This window comes from Triticum aestivum, chromosome 7B, assembly GCF_018294505.1.
Source record: "Triticum aestivum cultivar Chinese Spring chromosome 7B, IWGSC CS RefSeq v2.1, whole genome shotgun sequence".
Taxonomy (NCBI): Eukaryota; Viridiplantae; Streptophyta; class Magnoliopsida; order Poales; family Poaceae; genus Triticum; species Triticum aestivum.
The window spans coordinates 653,011,173-653,032,389 of NC_057813.1; positions in this window are offsets into that span (position 1 = coordinate 653,011,173).

Genomic DNA, 21,217 nt, shown 5'->3' on the forward strand with positions numbered 1-21,217 from the left:
TAGTCACCCAGTTACGTTGTGACGTTTGATACACCCAAAGCACTCCTACGGTATCCAGGAGTTACACGCTCTCATGGTCGAAGGAAGAGATACTTGACATTGGCAAAGCTCTAGCAAATGAACTACACGATCTTTTGTGCTAGTCTTAGGATTGGGTCTTGTCCATCACATCATTCTCCTAATGATGTGATCCCGTTATCAACGACATCCAATGTCCATAGCCAGGAAACCATGACTATCTGTTGATCACAACGAGCTAGTCAACTAGAGGCTCACTAGGGACATATTGTGGTCTATGTATTCACACGTGTATTACGATTTCCGGATAATACAGTTATAGCATGAATAAAAGACAATTATCATGAACAAGGAAATATAATAATAATACTTTTATTATTGCCTCTAGGGCATATTTCCAACAGTCTCCCACTTGCACTAGAGTCAATAATCTAGTTCACATCGCCATGTGATTAACACTCATAGGTCACATCGCCATGTGACTAATACCCAAGAGTTTACTAGAGTCAGTAGTCTAGTTCACATCACTATGTGATTAACACTCAATGAGTTTTATGTTTGATCATGTTGCTTGTGAGAGAGGTTTTAGTCAACGGGTCTGAACCTTTCAGATCCGTGTGTGCTTTACAAATCTCTATGTCATCTCCTAGATGCAGCTACCACGCTCTATTTGGAGCTATTCCAAACAACTGTTCTACTTGGAGCTATTCTAAATTATTGCTCCATTATATGTATCCGGTCTCTCTACTCAGAGCTATCCGGATAGGTGTCAAGCTTGCATCGTCGTAACCTTTACGACGAACTCTTTTACCACCTCCATAATCGAGAAAATTCCTTAGTCCACTAGTTACTAAGGATAACTTTGACCGCTGTCCTGTGAGCCATTCTTGGATCACTCTTGTACCCCTTGACTGACTCATGGCAAGGCACACTTCAGGTGCGGTACACAGCATAGCATACTGAAGAGCCTACGTCTTAAGCATAGGGGACGACCTTCGTCCTTTCTCTCTATTCTGCCGTGGTCGAGCTTTAAGTCTTAACTTCGTACCTTACAACTCAGGCAAGAACTCCTTCTTTGACTGGTCCATCTTGAACACCTTCAAGATCATGTCAAGGTATGTGCTCATTTGAAAGTATTATTAAGCATTTTGATCTATCCTTATAGATCTTGATGCTCAATGTTCAAGTAGCTTAATCCAGGCTTTCCATTGAAAAACACTTTCAAAATAACCCTATATGCTTTCCAGAAATTCTACGTCATTTCTGATCAACAATATGTCAACAACATATACTCATCAGAAATTCTATAGTGCTCCCACTCACTTCTTTGGAAATACAAGTTTCTCGTAAACTTTGTACAAACCCAAAATCTTTGATCATCATCAAAGCACACATTCCAACTCCGAGATGCTCACTCCAGTCCTTAGAAGGATTGCTGGAGCTTTGCATACTTATTAGCATCTTTTGGGATTGACAAAACCTTCCGGTTGTATCACATACAACCTTTCCTCAAGTATAACGTCGAGGAAACAATGTTTTGACATCCTATCTGCAAGATTTCATCAATCATGCAGTAACTGCTAATCCAATTCCAACAGACTCTTAGCATCGCTACGAGTGAGAAAACCTCACCGTAATCAACTCCTTGAACTTGTCGGAAAATATCTTAACGACAAGTCGAGCTTTCTTAATGGTAATTCTTACCATCATTGTCTGTCTTCCTTTTAAAATCCATCCGTACCCAATGGCCTTACGACCATCAAGTATTTCTTCCAAAGTCATGGATCCGTTCTCGGATTTTATGGCCTCGAGCCATTTATCAGAATCCGGGCCCACCATTGCTTCTCCATAGCTCGTAGGTTCATTGTTGTCCAGCAACATGACTTTCAAGACAGGATTACGTACCACTCTGATGTAGTACGTATCCTTGTCATCCCACGAGGTTTGGTAGTGACTTGATCCGAAGTTTCATGATCAATATCATAAGCTTCCACTTCAATTGGTGTAGGTGCCACAGGAACAACTTCCTGTGCCCTGCCACACACTAGTTGAAGAGACGGTTCAATAACCTCATCAAGTTTCCACCATCCTCCCACTCAATTCTTTCGAGAGAAACTTTTCCTCGAGAAAGGACCCGATTCAAGAAACAATCCATATTGCTTTCGGATCTGAATTAGGAGGTATACCCAACTGTTTTGGGTTTCCTATGAAGATGCATTTTATCCGCTTTGGGTTCGAGCTTATCAACCTGAAACTTTTTCATATAAGCGTCGCAGCCCCAAACTTTTAAGAAACGACAACTTAGGTTTCTCTAAACCATAATTCATACGGTGTCATCTCAACGGAATTACGTGGTGCCCTATTTAAAGTGAATGTGGTTGTCTCTAATGCCTAACCCATGAACGATAGTGGTAATTCGATAAGAGACATCATGGTACGCACCATATCCAATAGGGTGCAACTATGATGTTCGGACACACCATCACATTATGGTGTTCCAGGCGGTATTAATTGCGAAACAATTTCCACAATGTCTTAATTGTGTGCCAAAACTCGTAACTCAGATATTCATCTCTATGATCATATCATAGACATTTTATCCTCTTGTCACAATGATCTGCTACTTCACTCTGAAATTACTTGAACCATTCAATAATTCAGACTTGTGTTTCATCAAGTAAATATACTCAACATTTACTCGAATCATCTGTGAAGTAAGAACATAATGATATTCACTGCATGCCTCAGCACTCATTCGACTGCACACATCAAAATGTGTTACTTCCAACAAGTTGCTATCTTGTTCCATCTTACTGAAACCGAGGCTTTTCAGTCATCTTGCCCATGTGGTATGATTTGCATATCTCAAGTGATTCAAAATCAAGTGAGTTCAAACGGTCCATTTGCATGGAGTTTCTTCATGCATATATACCAATAGACATGGTTCGCATGTCTCAAACTTTTCAAAAATGAGTGAGTCCAAAGATCCATCAACATGGAGCTTCTTCATGCATTTTATACCGATATGACTTACGTGGCAGTGCCACAAATAGGTGGTACTATCATTACTATCTTATATCTTTTGGCATGAAAATGTGTATCACTATGACCGAGATTCAATAAACCATTCCTTTAGGTGCAAGACCATTGAAGGTATTATTCAAAAATAGAGTAACCATTATTCTCCTTAAATGAATAACCGTATTGCGATAGACATAATCCAATCATGTCTATGCTCAACGCAAACACCAATCTCGGTGGTAGAGGGAGCGTGCGATGCTTGATCATATCAACCTTGGAAACACTTCCAGCATATATCGTCAGCTCACCTTTAGCTAGTCTCCGTTTATTCCGTAGCTTTTATTTCGAGTTACTAACACTTAGCAACCAAACCGGTATCCAATACCCTGGTGCTACTAGGAGTACTAGTAAAGTACACATTAACATAATGTATATCCAATATACTTCTATCGACCTTGCCAGCCTTCTCATCTACCAAGTATCTAGGGTAATGCTGCTCCAGTGGTTGTTCCCCTTATTACAGAAGCACTTAGTCTCGGGTTTGGGTTCAACCTTGGGTTTCTTCACTAGAGCAGCAGCTGAATTGCCGTTTCATGAAGTATCCCTTTGTTCCCTTGCCCTTCTTGAAACTAGTGGTTTCACCAACCATCAACAATTGATGCTCCTTCTTGATTTCTACTTTCGCGGTGTCAAACATCATGAATATTTCAAGGATCATCATATCTATCCCTGATATGTTATAGTTAATCACGAAGCTCTAGCAGCTTGGTGGCAATGACTTTGGGGAAACATCACTATCTCATCTGGAGGATCAACTCCCACTCGATTCAAGTGATTGTTGTGCTCAGACAATCTGAGCACAAGCTCAACGATTGAGCTTTTCTCCCTTAGTTTGCAGGCTAAGAAAATCGTCGGAGGTCTTATACCTCTTGACGTGGGCACGAGCCTGAAATCCCAATTTCAGCCCTCGAAACATCTCATATGTTCCGCGACGTTTCGAAAACGTCTTTGGTGCCTCTACTTAAACCATTTAATTGAACTATCACGTAGTTATCAAAACGTGTATGTCCGATGTTCGCAACATCGACAAACAACGTTGGGGTTCAGCACACTGAGCGGTGCATTAAGGACATAAGCTTTCTACTGATCGCATAATCGCTACTATCAACTTTCAACTATATTTTCTCTAGGAACATATCTAAACAGTGGAACTAAAGCGCGAGCTTACGACATAATTTGCAAAAGGTCTTTTGACTATGTTCAGGATAATTAAGTTCATCTTATGAACTCCCACTTAGATAGACATCCCTCTGGTCATCTAAGTGATCACATGATCCGAGTCAACTAGGCCGTGTCCGATCATCACGTGAGACGGACTAGTCATCATCGGTGAACATCTTCATGTTGATCGTATCTACCATACGACTCATGCTCGACCTTTCGGTCTCCGTGTTCCGAGGCCATGTCTGCACATGCTAGGCTCGTCAAGTTAACCCTAAGTGTTTTCGCTGTGTAAAACTGTCTTACACCCGTTGTATGTGAACGTAAGAATCCATCACACCCGATCATCACGTGGTGCTTAGAAGCGACGAACTGTAGCAACGGTGCACAGTTAGGGGAGAACACTTCTTGAAATTTTGTAAGGGATCATCTTATTTACTACCGTCGTCCTAAGCAAACAAGATGCATAAACATGATAAACATCACATGCAATCAAATAGTGACATGATATGGCCAATATCATTTTGCTCCTTTTGATCTTCATCTTCGGGGCTCCATGATCATCATCGTCACCGGCATGACACCATGATCTCCATCATCATGATCTCCATCATCGTGTCTTCATGAAGTTGTCACGCCAACGACTACTTCTACTTCTATGACTAACGCGTTTAGCAATAAAGTAAAGTAGTTTACATGGCGTTCTTCAATGACACGCAGGTCATACAATAAATAAAGACAACTCCTATGGCTCCTGCCGGTTGTCATACTCATCGACATGCAAGTCGTGAATCCTATTACAAGAACATGATCAATCTCATACATCACATATCATTCATCACATTCTTCTTGGCCATATCACATCACATAGCATACCCTGCAAAAACAAGTTAGACGTCCTCTAATTGTTGTTGCATGTTTTACGTGGCTGCTATGGGTTTCTAGCAAGAACGTTTCTTACCTACGCAAGACCACAACGTGATATGCCAATTGCTATTTACCCTTCATAAGGACCCTTTTCATCGAATCCGTTCCGACTAAAGTGGGAGAGACTGGCACCCGCTAGCCACCTTATGCACCAAGTGCATGTCAATCGGTGGAACCTGTCTCACGTAAGAGTACGTGTAAGGTCGGTCCGGGCCGCTTCATCCCACAATACCGTCGAAACAAGATTGGACTAGTAATGGTAAGCATATTGAACAACATCAACGCCCACAACTACTTTGTGTTCTACTCGTGCAAAGAATCTACGCAATAGACCTAGCTCATGATGCCACTGTTGGGGAACGTAGCAGAAATTCAAAATTTTCCTACGTGTCACCAAGATCTATCTATGGAGAGACCAGCAATGAGTAGAAAGAGAGTGCATCTACATACCCTTGTAGATCGCTAAGCGGAAGCGTTCAAGTGAACGGGGTTGATGGAGTCGTACTCGTCGTGATTCAAATCACCGATGATCCTAGTGCCGAACGGACGGCACCTCCGCGTTCAACACACGTACAGCCCGGTGACGTCTCCCACGCCTTGATCCAGCAAGGAGAGAGGGAGAGGTTGAGGAAGACTCCATCCAACAGCATCACAATGGCGTGGTGGTGGTGGAGGAGCGTGGCAATCCAGCAGGGCTTCGCCAAGCACCATGGGAGAGGAGGAGTAGGGAGAGAGGTAGGGCTGTGCCAGAACTTCGTCTATAGCTCCATGCGCCTCCCCACTATATATAGGGGTGGAGGGGCTGGTTTCTTGCCCTCCAGTCCATTGGGGCGTTGCCAAGGTGGGGAAAGAAATCTCATTATTCCTTCCCCACGGATTGTTATCCCCCCTTTTTAGGGATCTTGATCTTATCCCTTCGGGATATGATCTTATTCCTTCTAAGGGGGGATCTTGGTGCGCCTTGACCAGGGGTGTGGGGCCTTGCCCCACTACCCACGTCCATGTGGGTCCCCCCATGCAGGTGGGCCCCACTCCGGAACCTTCTAGAACCTTCCCGTACAATACCGAAAAATCCCGAACATTTTCCGGTGGCCAAAATAGGACTTCCCATATATAAATCTTTACCTCCGGACCATTCGGAACTCCTCGTGACGTCCGGGATCTCCCGGGACTCCGAACAACATTCGGTAACCACATACAAACTTCCTTTATAACCCTAGCGTCATCGAACCTTAAGTGTGTAGACCCTACGGGTTCGGGAGACATGTAGACATGACCGAGACGTTCTCCGGTCAATAACCAACAGCGGGATCTGGATACCCATGATGGCTCCCACATGTTCCACGATGATCTCATCGGATGAACCAAGATGTCAAGGACTTAATCAATCCCGTATTCAATTCCCTTTGTCTATCGGTATGTTACTTGCCCGAGATTCGATCGTCGGTATCCAATACCTTGTTCAATCTCGTTACCCGCAAGTCACTTTACTCGTTCCGTAACACATCATCCCGTGATCAACTCCTTGGTCACATTGCGCATATGATGATGTCCTACCGAGTGGGCCCAGAGATACCTCTCCGTTTACACGGAGTGACAAATCCCAGTCTCGATCTGTATAAAACAATAGATACTTTCGGAGATACCTGTAGTGCACCTTTATAGTCACCCAGTTACGTTGTGACGTTTGATACACCCAAAGCACTCCTACGGTATCCAGGAGTTACACGCTCTCATGGTCGAAGGAAGAGATACTTGACATTGGCAAAGCTCTAGCAAATGAACTACACGATCTTTTGTGCTAGTCTTAGGATTGGGTCTTGTCCATCACATCATTCTCCTAATGATGTGATCCAGTTATCAACGACATCCAATGTCCATAGCCAGGAAACCATGACTATCTGTTGATCACAACGAGCTAGTCAACTAGAGGCTCACTAGGGACATATTGTGGTCTATGTATTCACACGTGTATTACGATTTCCGGATAATACAGTTATAGCATGAATAAAAGACAATTATCATGAACAAGGAAATATAATAATAATACTTTTATTATTGCCTCTAGGGCATATTTCCAACACTAGCCAGAGCCACAGAGAAGTATGTAAAAGACATACGGGTGAGTAAATCTGATGGTTATATATGTTAGTAGCCCCCGACACTTGAAACAGTTAAAATAACTGATTTAAGGATCATTTGTTATGCAGGATCTTACAAAAAAGAATATGCAACTGTCCTTGGAGCTGGAAGAGTGCAAGGCCCAACTTGAGACCGCACTAGCCGCTACAGAGAATGCCAAGGGGACCCCCTTAGGTAATATATGCTTTGAATGATAAGTATGTTGTGAAGTGCGGCATGTGTGCAATTCTGACAATAATAGTGCAGATGAGGCCGGAGTGGATCCGGACAAGCAACAACTCTTGCACCAGTTAAAGGCCGGCGAGAGCATGCTTACGGGGGTGAGGCAAGAGAAGAACAAGCTTCAGGATGCCAATACCCATATGGGCGAGGAACTAAAGGATGTTCGTGCTCAGTTGTCGGATTCCGTAAAGGAGAATCGGCGACTTCGACGCGACATTTTTAGTAAGTGCTTGAACGAATCTTCGAAAAAGAGTTCGGCGAGGAAGTCGATTGACAGAGTTATGTCTGTAGATATGCTGACAGGTCGGCCTGCGGAGGAAATGCCCGGTTCTACGGGTGACCTTCTTCCCGAGCTATCGCAACTTCACGAACGAGTTCGGCAGGCGATGCAAGGCGACGTCCAGTCTTTGTGGCCATCCCTCTCCATGCCCGAAGGCCTTGGAGAGCTTGCAGAGAAGCTGAAGGGAGCGCGGCAGCGCTTCCGATTATGGAAGATATCGGCCTGCCGTCAAGGCACCAGGGAGGCCTGGGCCATGGTGAAGACGCGGTACATGAAGGCTGACCCAAACCACATGGCCGAGGTCGGCCCTGTGGGGCCCGACGGGAAGGAGATCCCTGTCAGTTTAGTGTACGGCCAGGTAGAGCTGGCCGCCAAGTATTCCCAACAGGACTGTAAATTAGACATCCTGTTGGATGGTATTGAAGAATAATATACCCAGTCAAATTGACTATGTAATTTAAAATGACATGTAAAATGCCTTCTAGCCGGATTGTAGATCATTTGTCATTGCGGACCTTTTCGCTTCAACCTCTGGACCCGATAGTCCGGAGTGTGTCCGAATACCCTCTCGGTTATGCAAGAACCGGGGCATGCATGGAGACCAGGCGTAGGGGTCATAAGTGCTTTAGCAGACAAGTGCCCAACTAGTTATGTTATATTACATGGTTAGTAAGAAACATCTTCCAGGGAGAATAGTTCCGTTAGGGGTTCCTTTCCCTGGGAGGCATGCCCTAAAGTGCATGTCCGGACTGCGAAAAAAGCAGAAAAGCATCTGGGGGCAGATAAATAAACAAGTGAAAAATCATCTTTTAGTTCACCGACCGAATATTCCCTTAAGAACGCTAGCTTTAGGCTTCACCCAGTCTGAGGTACACATCCGGCTGACCGGACAGTAACAATCGCAGAGATGCTCCCTTTGCCACCTAGCCGAACAAACGGGAACGTAGGGGTAAGCACAGGAGCCAGGCAACCCAGCTTGGCCAAAACTTAAGTCATAATGATGCATATAATGGTGCATAAAAGGTTCATGCGGAAGTGTCACACATGTTTTGGGCATGTGGCCCGTGTATATAAGCTTATGATAAAGAAGCCCCCAGGTATAGTGAGCGCGGGTGGCGCGTCAATTATGTGCGAACAATGCGCCAACAAGCCCTTAAAGGCTTGGAAGAAAAAGGGAGGGAGAAGGAGAAAAATACAAGGAAGCTAATTTGTAAAAAAAACGGACAGAGGAAGGAGACGAACACAGAGTTTGGCGCTGGGCGTAGAATCTTCGTAGGCGTGCTGCGTTCCATGGGTTCGGCTCGAGTCGGTTATCTGATGCGTTTCGCAGACGGTACGCTCCACCAGTCAGGACTTGGTCGATTATGAAGGGACCCTCCCATTTGGGCTTGAGGTTGTCCTTTTTCTTGTCCGGCAGGGGTAGAACTAGTTCGCCAACATTGTAAGTTTTGGCCCGTACTTCTCTGCTTTGATATCTCCGAGCCTACTGTTGATAGAATGCGGAACGGGCTTTTGCCACATCGCGCTCCTCCTCCAATGCGTCCAAGTTGTGCTGCCGATCGAGCTCGGCTTCTCTTTCTTCGTACATGCGCACGCGAGGTGAGTCATGAATTATGTCGCAGGGCAGGTGTAACGCCCTCGATGCGGCTATATCTCCCACGTGTCGAAGCACGACTTAGAGGCATAACCGCATTGAAAGCAATGTCGCAAGTGAGGTAATCTTTACACAACCCATGTAATCATAAGGGAAAGAGATACATAGTTGGCTTACAATCGCCACTTCACACAATTACATGAATAAAGCATTACATCATCCAGATACAATCAAGGTCCGACTACGGAACCAAAATAAAAGAAGAACCCCAAATGCGACAAAGGTCCCCGATCAACCCCAACTGGGCTCCACTACTGATCAACTAGAACGAAACAACACAAAGGGCAAGATCTTCATCGAGCTCCTCCTTGAGCTTGGTTGCGTCACCTGCTCGGTAACATAGGCACCTGCAAACTGGTTTTGGAAGTATCTGGTGAGCCACGAGGACTCAGCAATCCCATTACCATGGGTATCAAGACTAGCAAAGCTTAATGGGAAAGGAAGGGGTAAAGTGGTGAGGTTGCAGCAGCGGCTAAGCATATATGGTGGCTAACATACGCAAATGAGAGCGAGAAGAGAAACAAAGGAACGGTCGTGAAGCTAGCAATGATCAAGAGGTGATCCTAAACACCTACCTACGTCAAACATAACACAGAAACCGTGTTCACTTCCCGGACTCCGCCGAGAAGAGACCATCACGGCTACACACGCGGTTGATGCGTTTTAATTCGGATCTGGTGTCAAGTTATCTACAACCGGACATTAACAAATTCCCATCTGCCACATAACCGCGGGCACGGCTCTCGAAAGTTTATATCCTGCAGGGGTGTCCCAACTTAGCCCATGACAAGCTCTCGCGATCAACGAAGGAATAGACCTTCTCCTAGGAAGACCCGATCAGTCTCGGAATCCCGGTTTACAAGACATTTCGACAATGGTAAAACAAGACCAGCAAAGCCTCCCGCTGTGCCGACAAATCCCGATAGGAGCTGCACATATCTCGTTCTCAGGGTACACCGGATGAGCAAGACGTCGGGTTGGCATAGACCATGGTTGCCCAGGGGGCGCCGGACATTGCTCGGTTCGGACCAGCACTTAGACAAGCACTGGCCCGGGGGGGCTAAAATAAAGATGACCCTCGGGTTGGCCGACCCAAGGGAAAGGGATAGGTGGTGGTGAGGCAAATGGTAAAACCAAGGTTGGGCCTTGCTGGACAAGTTTTATTCAAAGCGAACTGTCAGGGGGGTCCCATAAATCACCCGACCGCATTAGGAACGCAAAATCCGGGAACATAACACCGGTATGACGGAAACTAGGGCGGCAAGAGTGGAACAAAACACCAGGCATAAGGCCGAGCCTTCCACCCTTTACCAAATATATAGATGCATTAATAATATAAGAGATATTGTGATATCCCAACATAACCCTATTCACCATGGAGCAATCTTCAACTTCACCTGCGACTAGCAATGCTATAAGAGGGGCTGAGCAAAGCGGTAACATAGCCAAACAACGGTTTGCTAGGAAGGGTGTCAAAAGGTTAGAGGTTCATGGCAATTTGGGAGGCTTGAGCAACAAGAGATAGGTAGCATGGCAAAGCGATAGAACGACGCAACTAGCATAGCAATGATAGTAGTGAGATCCAGGGTAGCGGTCATCTTGCCTGAAATCCCGCTAGGAAGAAGAACGAGTCCATGAAGAAGACGGACGGGAGTAGTCGAACGAATCCTCACAATCGCAACATTACCGGAACTAAGAAGCAACACCGGAAAGAAACAAACAACATGGTAAACACACAAGCATAATCATGGCATGATGCATGATCAAGTATGATGCATGTCCGGTTTAATGAGGCATGGCATGGCAAAGTGCAACAAACAATACTACAAGTTAAGTGGAGCTCAATATGCAACGAGTTGCATATTGACGAAACACCACATCAATTATTTAGTTCTCTCTCGGTTATGCTACTCCTCAATATTAAATGTTGTTAAACATGGCAAGAGGTGGAGCATATGAAAACTAACTATCTAGGCAAGTTTAAATGAGGCCGGAACAACAAACAACATTTCCGGAAAATCCTCATGAGCAATATTTGAATTTGGTACTGTTCTGCCCTAAACACAATTTTAATTATGTTAAACAGCAAAATGAAGTGCACCACGTTAAACTAGGCATTTTTCCACCCCATTTACATATAAAGTTTATTTAAAACCGAGCTACGGTTATTTAGTTATGAGATAAATCATTTTAACATGGCATTTAAGCAAATTTAAACAAACAGCATTTTAAACATTTTAAACATGGATGAAAGTGGCATATTATGAAACTAGATGAAATTCTAAGCATTTTACATATATAAATCATTTACATATGATGCATGGTTAATTAGTTATTAAATGCATGAACATGAGGGTTTTTTCTGTAAAACAGTAAATCACTGGATAATTAGACAAATCGCAGGACTGAAAGAAAACAGAAGCGGGCCGAAACTGTCCGACCCAGCAGTGCTCAGGAGGGGGTGGGGGTTTCTCACCATGGGCCAAGGCCCAGTTGAGGAAGAGGAGGCCGGGCAGGCCGACTGGGCCTTGCGGGCTGCTGTGGGACTTGGCGCTCTCGAGGCCACCCGGCTGCGACGCGCTGCGGGCGCAGTCAACGCGCCTGACCGGATCGAGCCATGCTCGATGCAGGGGAAGCAGAGGGCGGCGACAGAGACTTGGCCGGGCGACGGCAGGGCTTCAGTTGGTCCTGGAAGCAGCGCAAGAACGACGGGGAGGAGCTGCGGCGAGCTTGAGGCGGATCCGGTCCCTGGGCCATGGATCCGACGAAAGAGGGAGGCGCGGTCAACGAAGAAGAAGCAGAGGAGGCCATGGCACTGCAGAGGCGTTCGTCCTCCTCTGGACGCACGGAAGGCAGCGGCGCGAAGCAGGGAGCATGCAGAGGGACTTGGCGGAGCGAGGGACCGCGGGAACCGGCCGGATCCGAGGCCATGGTGGCGGCGTGGGGAGGCGGACGAGCTCCAGGACGGCAGCTCCATGGCGGCGGGGACGGCCTCCTGTAGAGAGAGAGAGATGAGAGACATAGATCTTCATCGAAGGAGGGAACAGGGGAAGGGCGGTGAGGACGGACGAAGGGCGCCGGATCCAGGTGGGGAAGACCGGAGGCGCGCATGGGACAGCGGCGGCGGAGCTTGGCGCGGGTCAGGCGCTGTCATGGGGTTTCCTGCCAGAGAAACGAGAGGGAGACGTGAGGGAGAGAAGCACGGGGAGGAAGGGAGATACAGGGGAGGGGAGGAGCGGGATCAGGCCGGCGGCATGACCTGCTGCTGCTGTTGTTGCCGGCGGCGCGCTGGAATGGAGCTCCGGCGAGGTGGTGAGGGGATCGGGGCGCAGGCGAGGCGCGGCTTGGTGGATCCTGATGGAGAGGCGGAGTGGAAGGAGAGGTGGCTGGCTCGGGTTGGTGTGGTGGTGAACACGAGGAAGGGATGGATCTGGATCCCGAGGAAGATACGGTAGGTGGCGGCGGCTCGACGGGACAAAGTCCCTAGATTTTAGGGTTTGTCCAAAATGACTAAAGGTGGACTATATATACCTCACAGATTAGGTTAGGGGCTATCTCGGTCCCTCTGATCGAAAATGGACGGTCGCGAATAAAATAGTTAGGGAGCCCAATTAACAAAATGGAGATGTTTTGTAGACGTTAGGGGATGATCCGGACCCAACGGTAATGACTGCCCGGGTCGGGTTTAGGGGAGTTTTCGGACGCACGCAAGAGGGGTTTGACGAAACGCCATGGAGACAAAGGGTTTTGGATGGGCTCAGAAAAGAGAGAGAAGAGAGCGGTCCGATTGATCTGAGAGGGGTCAACAGGGACAAGGAAGAAGCGACAACTACGAGCGAATGCAAGTTTTATGAAAACGATGCCGATGCAATGCGAATGATGCGATGATGAAATGCATGACATGAACAAAATGCAAAACGAAAGACAAAAACTCAACCACGGAGAAAATAATATCTCGCATCTCCGGAAAAGGCAGGAGTTGGAGTTACGAATATGGAAAGCTACATCCGGGGCGTTACAGCAGGACTGCCTCTGCGCCGTATACCATAAAAAATGGTGTGAATCCGGTAGTGCGATTCGGCGTGGTCCGCAGCCCCCAGAGTACGGAGTCGAGCTCCTCTACCCAGTGCATGTTAGATTCCTTGAGGGATCGCACTAATCTGGGTTTGATGCCGCTCATGATTAGACCATTGGCTCGCTCGACTTGCCCGTTAGTTTGTGGGTGATAGACTGAAGCGTAATCGAGCTTAGTGCCCATGTTTTTGCACCAGAGTTTAACCTCGTCGGCCGTAAAGTTTGTGCCGTTGTCAGTAATGATGCTGTGGGGGACGTCGTAACGGTGTACAACCCCTGATATGAAGTCTATCACCGGTCCGGATTCGGTCGTCTTAACAGGCTTGGCCTCTATCCATTTGGTGAATTTGTCCACCATGACCAGTAGATATTTTTGCTTGTGGGTTCCTACTTTAAGGGGTCCAACCATGTCAAGCCCCCAGATCGCAAAAGGCCAGGTAATGGGTATAGTTTGGAGGGCGGTAGGCGGCATGTGGCTTTGATTAGCAAATAATTGGCAACCGACGCATCACTGGACTAAGTCTTGAGCGTCTGCCCGAGCCGTCGGCCAATAAAATCCGGTACGGAAGGCCTTGCTCACAAGGGCCCGGGCTGCGGCGTGGTGCCCGCCGAGTCCGGCGTGAGTTTCAGCCAGAAGGTTCCGCCCTTCCTCTTCGGAGATACACCTTTGAAGGACTCCGGTGGTGCTTTTCTTATAAAGCTCTCCTTCGTGGACTTTATAGGCTTTAGATCGCCGCACTATGCAGCGTGCCTCATTTTGGTCCTTGGGAAGTTCCTGCCTAGTTAAGTAGGCTAAGAATGGTTCTGTCCATGGGGCAATTACTGCCATTATTACGTGGGCTGAGGGTGTGACTTCGTTGGCGGAGTCTTCCTTGTGTCAGAATGTTCGGTGTCAGGTGGTGCGGCCAGGTCCGGATTGTTATTTCCGGATTCCCCTTCCCACTGTACGGATGGCTTGAATAGCCTTTCCAGGAAAATGTTGGGGGGGGGGACTGCATCACGCTTTGCGCCAATGTGTGCCAAGACGTCTGCTGCCTGATTGTTTTCCCGGGCTATATGGTGAAATTCCAGCACTTCGAACCGAGCTGACATATTTAGGACGGCGTTGCGATAAGCTGCCATTTTTGGATCTTTGGCATCAAAGTCTCCGTTTATTTGGGATATCACGAGGTTCGAATCCCCACACACCTCTAGGCGTTGAATGCCCATGGAGACTGCCATCTGGAGGCCATGTAGAAGGGCCTCGTATTCGGCTGCATTGTTGGAGTCCGTATACATTATCTGGAGTACATATTGGACTGTATCTCCTGTTCGGGACGTCAGAACGACGCCAGCCCCCAGACCCGCCAGCATTTTGGAGCCGTCGAAGTGCATGGTCCAGTTGAAATATGTGTCGTACTCTTTAGGGAGTTCGGCTTCAGTCCATTCAGCGACAAAGTCGGCCAAGGCTTGCGACTTGATGGCTCGCCGTGGCTTATAGGTTATGTCGAACGGGAGGAGCTCAATGGCCCATTTGGCAATCCGGCCCGTTGCGTCACGGTTGTTTATGATATCGTTAAGAGGTACTTCGGAGGCTACTGTTATCGAACACTCTTGAAAGTAGTGTCGTAGCTTCCGGGATGCCATGAACACTGCATATGCTATCTTTTGGTAATGCGGGTACCGGGACTTGCATGGAGTGAGGACAATGGACACGTAGTAAACTGGTTTCTGGACAGGGAATTTGTGTCCGTCCGTTTCTCGTTCGACGACGAGGACTGCGCTTACAACTTGGTGAGTTGCCGCGATGTATAACAACATTGGTTCGCCGATGTTAGGCGCGACCAGGACCGGGTTTGTTGCCAGTATGGCTTTTATTTCTTCGATTCCGGCCGTGGCGGCATCCGTCCACTGGAAGTGTTCGGTGCGCCGGAGGAGGCGGTAAAGGGGTAATGCCTTTTCCCCCAAGCGGGAGATGAAGCGGCTTAGAGCCGCCATGCATCCAGTCAATTTTTGTATTTGCTTGAGATCTTTTGGAATATCCAATTGTGACAGAGCTCGGATCTTGGCTGGGTTTGCTTCAATTCCTCTATCGGATATGATGAAGCCCAAGAGCTTTTCGGCTGGTACGCCGAAAACGCATTTTTCCGGGTTAAGCCTAATGTCATATGTTCGAAGGTTATCGAACGTGAGCCTCAAGTCGTCTATTAGAGTTTCGACATGCTTGGTTTTGACGACCACATCATCCACGTATGCTTCAACTGTTTTGTCGATCTGGTTGGCCAGACATGTCTGAATCATGCGCTGAGATGTTGCGCCGGCATTTTTGAGCCTGAAGGGCATTGTGTTGAAGCAGAATGGGCCGTATGGGGTGATGAATGCCGCTGCGGCTTGGTCTGACTCTGCCATCTTGATTTGGTGGTAGCCAGCGTATGCATCGAGGAAACACAATGAATCGTGTCCTGCGGTGGCGTCGATGATTTGATCAATGCGGGGGAGGGGGAAGGGATCCTTTGGGCAGGCCTTATTTAGGTCTTTGAAATCGACGCATAGGCGCCAGGATTTGTCCTTCTTTGGTACCATCACCAGGTTTGCTAGCCAGTCTGGATGTTTTATATCTCTGATGAATCCGGCTTCCAGTAGTTTGGCTAGCTCCTCTCCCATGGCTTGTCTCTTAGGTTCAGAGAAACGCCGAAGAGCCTGCTTAACAGGCTTGAATCCTTTTAGGATGTTCAGGCTGTGCTCAGCCAGCCTGCGTGGAATTCTTGGCATGTCTGAAGGGTGCCAGGCAAAAATGTCCCAATTTTCACGTAGGAATTCTCTTAGTGCGGCGTCTACATCAGGGTTTAGTTGTGCCCCGATGGAGGCCATTTTTGTAGTGTCCCTTGGATGGACTTGGTACTTGACTATTTCGTCTGCCGGCTTGAAGGAGGTGGACTTGGATCTTTTGTCGAGTATCACGTCGTCCCTGTCCACCCTGGATCGCAACGTAGTTAGTTCCTCGGCCGCTAGGGCTTCGGATAATGCCTCGAGGGCCAGTGCGACTATCTTGTTTTCGTCCCAGAGCGCTCTGTCCGGATCGCTAGCAAGAGTGATGATTCCGTTGGGTCCGGGCATTTTGAGCTTCATGTACCTGTAATGGGGTATAGCTTGAAAAATTGTGAATGCTTCTCGCCCTAACAGAGCGTGGTATCCGCTGCTGAACAGGGCCACTTGAAATGTGACCTCCTCGGATCTGTAATTATCCGACGTGCCGAACACCACATCCAGTGTGATTTTTCCTGTACAACATGCTTCCCAACTAGGGATTATTCCTCTAAAGGTTGTGTTGCTTCGCTCAATGCGGCTCCAGCCTATTTCCATTTTTCGTAGGGTTTCCTCATAGATGAGGTTCAATCCGCTGCCACCGTCCATGAGTACCTTGGTAAACCGAAAGCCGTCCACTATCGGACTGAGGACCAGTGCGACTGGTGCTCGGGCTGTCCGGAATTTAGGTTCGTCATTGGCATTAAAGGTAATAGCCGTGTCACTCCATGGGTTTATTGTCGCTACCTGGTAGACTTCGGTAAGGCTGCGGAGCGTTCGTTTCCTCGCATTGTTTGATGCGAAAGTCTCTAAGAATGTTGATATCGTACTGGCGTTCCTGGGGTGGTGCTCTGCGGATTCTGGAGTTAGAAGATCCTCGCCACTTCTGGCCACCTGCCGGAGTATCCAACATGCTCTAAGGCTATGAGTTGGTGTGGCGCCCTCTGTACTATGAATTTTACAGGGTCCATTGAGCCGTCCCTCCAGTACGGTTCCATACCCTATATAGGGTTTTTGTTTTTTGTTGTTTAGCCCAGGTGCCTGGCGATAATGCGCTCTTTTGTTTCGGACTGGGATTGTATTCGGGGTCGGATTGTCCCAGAATTTTGTTTCGATTTTCCGAACGCCTTCTGTCGCACAGTACTTTCGTACTATGGATGCCAAGTCGGCGAAGCGTGTAATTTCACGGCGACTTATGGTGTTGAGGATTCCGATGTCTGTGCAGTTGTTGCAGAAGAATGAAATTGCATCCCCCTCGCGGCAGTCATTTATCCTGTTCATAACCAGGAGGAATCTGGCCCAGTAATGGTGTACTGTTTCTCTGGGCTCTTGCCGAATTTGGTATAGATCCCTTATATTTGGGTGGGTGGGTAGATTTAAATCCGGAACCTCGCCCGATCTAAGACTCGGGGGCCAAGAAATTTCCGAACTCAGAAGCTTGGGTTCTTGGACGTTATCCAATGAATCAGGCCCGCTGCCTGACTTTAGGTTCAGGGCTTGAGTGACGTCCTCCCCTCCGCGGATGTCCGGCTTGGAGGGATCAGGAATCTGGACACATCTGGTCCTTAGGATGGGTGAAGATTCACCGCATTGTTCCTCCACCACTTCGACGTGGTGGGTGGCCTGGGGAGAGTCAATCTCTCTCGGGTCGGGTTTAAGCCCAATCTGGCCGTAGTCTGTAGAGACTCCCAGGGCGGCGATGCGATCCAAGAGCTCGTTTAAGGAAGAGAGCTCCATCGGATCTAACTGCTCGGCAAGTTACGAGTTGACATGGAGATTGCTTTCGATGACCCGAGAAGTCATCGTCGGTGCGGCGGCCGAACAGGCGGTCACTAAAAAGCTGCCTAGCCAGAGAGTTTGGCCGACAGCCAAAGCTCCTTTAGCAACAGCACCGTCTTTAAAGACAGGGTGCGGCATCCTTCCTGGCGGTGACGACATAGAGGAACTCTCAATGAAAGCACCAATGTCGGTGTCAAAACCAGCGGATCTCAGGTAGGGGGTCCCGAACTGTGCGTCTAGGTGGGTGGTAACAGGAGACAAGGGACACGATGTTTTTACCCAGGTTCGGGCCCTCTCGATGGAGGTAAAACCCTACTCCTGCTTGATTAATATTGATGATATGGGTAGTACAAGAGTTGATCTACCACGAGATCAGAGAGGCTAAACCCTAGAAGCTAGCCTATGGTATGATTGTTGTTCGTCCTACGGACTAAAACTCTCCAGTTTATATAGACACCGGAGAGGGTTAGGGTTACACAAAGTCGGTTACAATGGGAGGAGATCTTCATATCGCATCGCCAAGCTTGCCTTCCACACCAAGGAAAGTCCCATCCGGACATGGGACGAAGTCTTCAATCTTGTATCTTCATAGTCCGGGAGTCCGGCCAAAGGTCATAGTCCGGCCATCCGGACACCCCCTAATCCAGGACTCCCTCAGTCCTGCCAGCTACACTCTTACCAAAGAAGAGAAGGAAATCTTCTTTGAATGCCTGCTTAGTATGAAGGTCCCGACTGGCTTCTCGTCGAATATAAAGGGAATAATAAATATGCCAGAGAAAAAGTTCCAGAACCTAAAGTCTCATGACTGCCACGTGATTATGACACAACTGCTTCTGGTTGCATTGGGGGGGGGGCTTCTACCAGAAAATGCCTGATTAGCCGTTGTGAAGCTATGTGCATTCCTCAATGCAATCTCTCAGAAGGTGATCGATCCAGAAATCATACCAAGGCTAAGGAGTGATGTGGTGCAATGTCTTGTCAGTTTCGAGCTGGTGTTCCCACCATCCTTCTTCAATATCATGACGCACGTCCTAGTTCATCTAGTTGACGAGATTGTCATTCTGGGCCCCGTATTTCTACACAATATGTACCCCTTTGAGAGGTTCATGGGAGTCCTAAAGAAATATGTCCGTAACCGCGCTTGGCCAGAAGGAAGCATATCCATGGGCCATCAAACAGAGGATGTCATTGGGTTTTGTGTTGACTTCATTCCTGACCTTAAGAAGATAGGTCTCCCTGAGTCGTGGTATGAGGGGAGATTAACTGGAAAAGGCACACTTGAAAGGGACTCAATAATATGCAGGGACGGATATTCTTGGTCTCAAGCACACTACACAGTTCTACAGAACTCTACCTTGGTGACCCCGTATGTCGATGAACACAAGAACAGTTTGCGCTCCAAACACCCGAAGCAGTGCGACGACTGGATTACATGTGAACACATCATGACTTTCAGCAGTTGGTTGGAAACACGTCTCAGAGGTGAGAACACTGTTTGTGCTGAGCTGTACTCATTGTCCAGGGGACCATCTTCGATTGTATTGACTTACAAAGGATACGAGATAAATGGGAATACATTTTACACGATCGCCCAAGATCAAAAGAGCACCAACCAAAACAGCGGTGTCCGCTTTGATGCAGCAAACGAGAGGGGAAATGACACATATTATGTTACATAGTGGACATATGGGAACTTGACTACGGACATGATTTTAAGGTCCCTTTGTTTAAGTGCAAATGGGTCAATTTGTCAGGAAGCGGGGTACAGGTAGACCCACAGTACAGAATGACAACAGTGGATCTGAACAATCTTGGGTACACTGACGAACCGTTCGTCCTAGCCAATGATGTGGTACAGGTTATCTATGTGAAGGACATGTCTACCAAATCAAGAAAAAGAAAAGATAAGGAAGTGAATACATCATACGATGAGCCAAAGCGCCACATAGTTCTATCAGGAAAAAGGGACATCTTGGGAGTGGAGGGCAAGACAGACATGTCTGAAGATTATGAAAAGTTTTATGAAATTCCTCCCTTCAAAGTCAAGGCTGGCCCAAGCATCCTGATAAATGATGAAGATTATCCATGGTTACGGCGCAATAAGGAAAGGACACAAGCGAAGAAAAAGTGAAGACTTTCTCCACAACTATTATGATGATACCATGCCAACTTTCAACCTTTTTGTAGTTCATTTGAAATGTCTGTTGTAACAGACAAGTTTCCGTATGAAATCCTGATACTTCGAAAGAGATTGTTCGTTTTGTTCATGAAGTGCATTCAGATCTTCAGAGTTCATTTGAAATGCTTTTCAATTTTAGGGTCTTATAGCTCAAAATAATCAGTAAATGCATGAAAAATAACTAATGAAGTCGGAAAGGATTGAAAATTGATGATGTGGCTTTGAATGGTGAATTTTGAACACACAAAAAGTCAGGAGTTCAAATAAGTTTTAAAAAAATGAAATCCATGTGTAACAGATGAGTTTCCGTATGAACCCCTGATACTTTGAAAGAGATTGTCCATTTTGTACACGAAGTGTATCCAATTTTTACCATAACCCTCTCAACTAAAACAAAACTATGATATTCTTTAATAGCAAAAAGAATTTTTTTGTTAGAAACTTTAGTAGCAAAAAGAATTTTCATAAAGAGTTTTTTTGATAGAAACTAAAATAAAAAAATCTGTTTTTGAATATAATAATAAAACGCAGTAATATTAAATAGCAGGAAAAAGAATCACTCAAAATATATTCTTATAGTGAAGTTATTCACAAACTAGTGATTCACACAAATTTCAAAGAATTAAAATTTAAACTATTCAAATTTGGAAACTAATGGAGTAACAGAAAGTTTATATTTATTTTGAGCTAAAAGCAAAAAGAATAAAAAAATAAAGCAAAAATCAAAAGAAAATAAATAATTCAAAAAACAAAAAAATAGTGAAAAAAATAAAAAAATTGCCGCTTAATGGGCCACACAGCCTGCATACGACTAGAAACCCATCTGTACATGGGCCAGGATGGAGGCCCGCAGGCCCAATAGGACCAACATGGCAGTATTAAGGGTAGGCAAGTAATGCCTGCATATTAGAGAGGA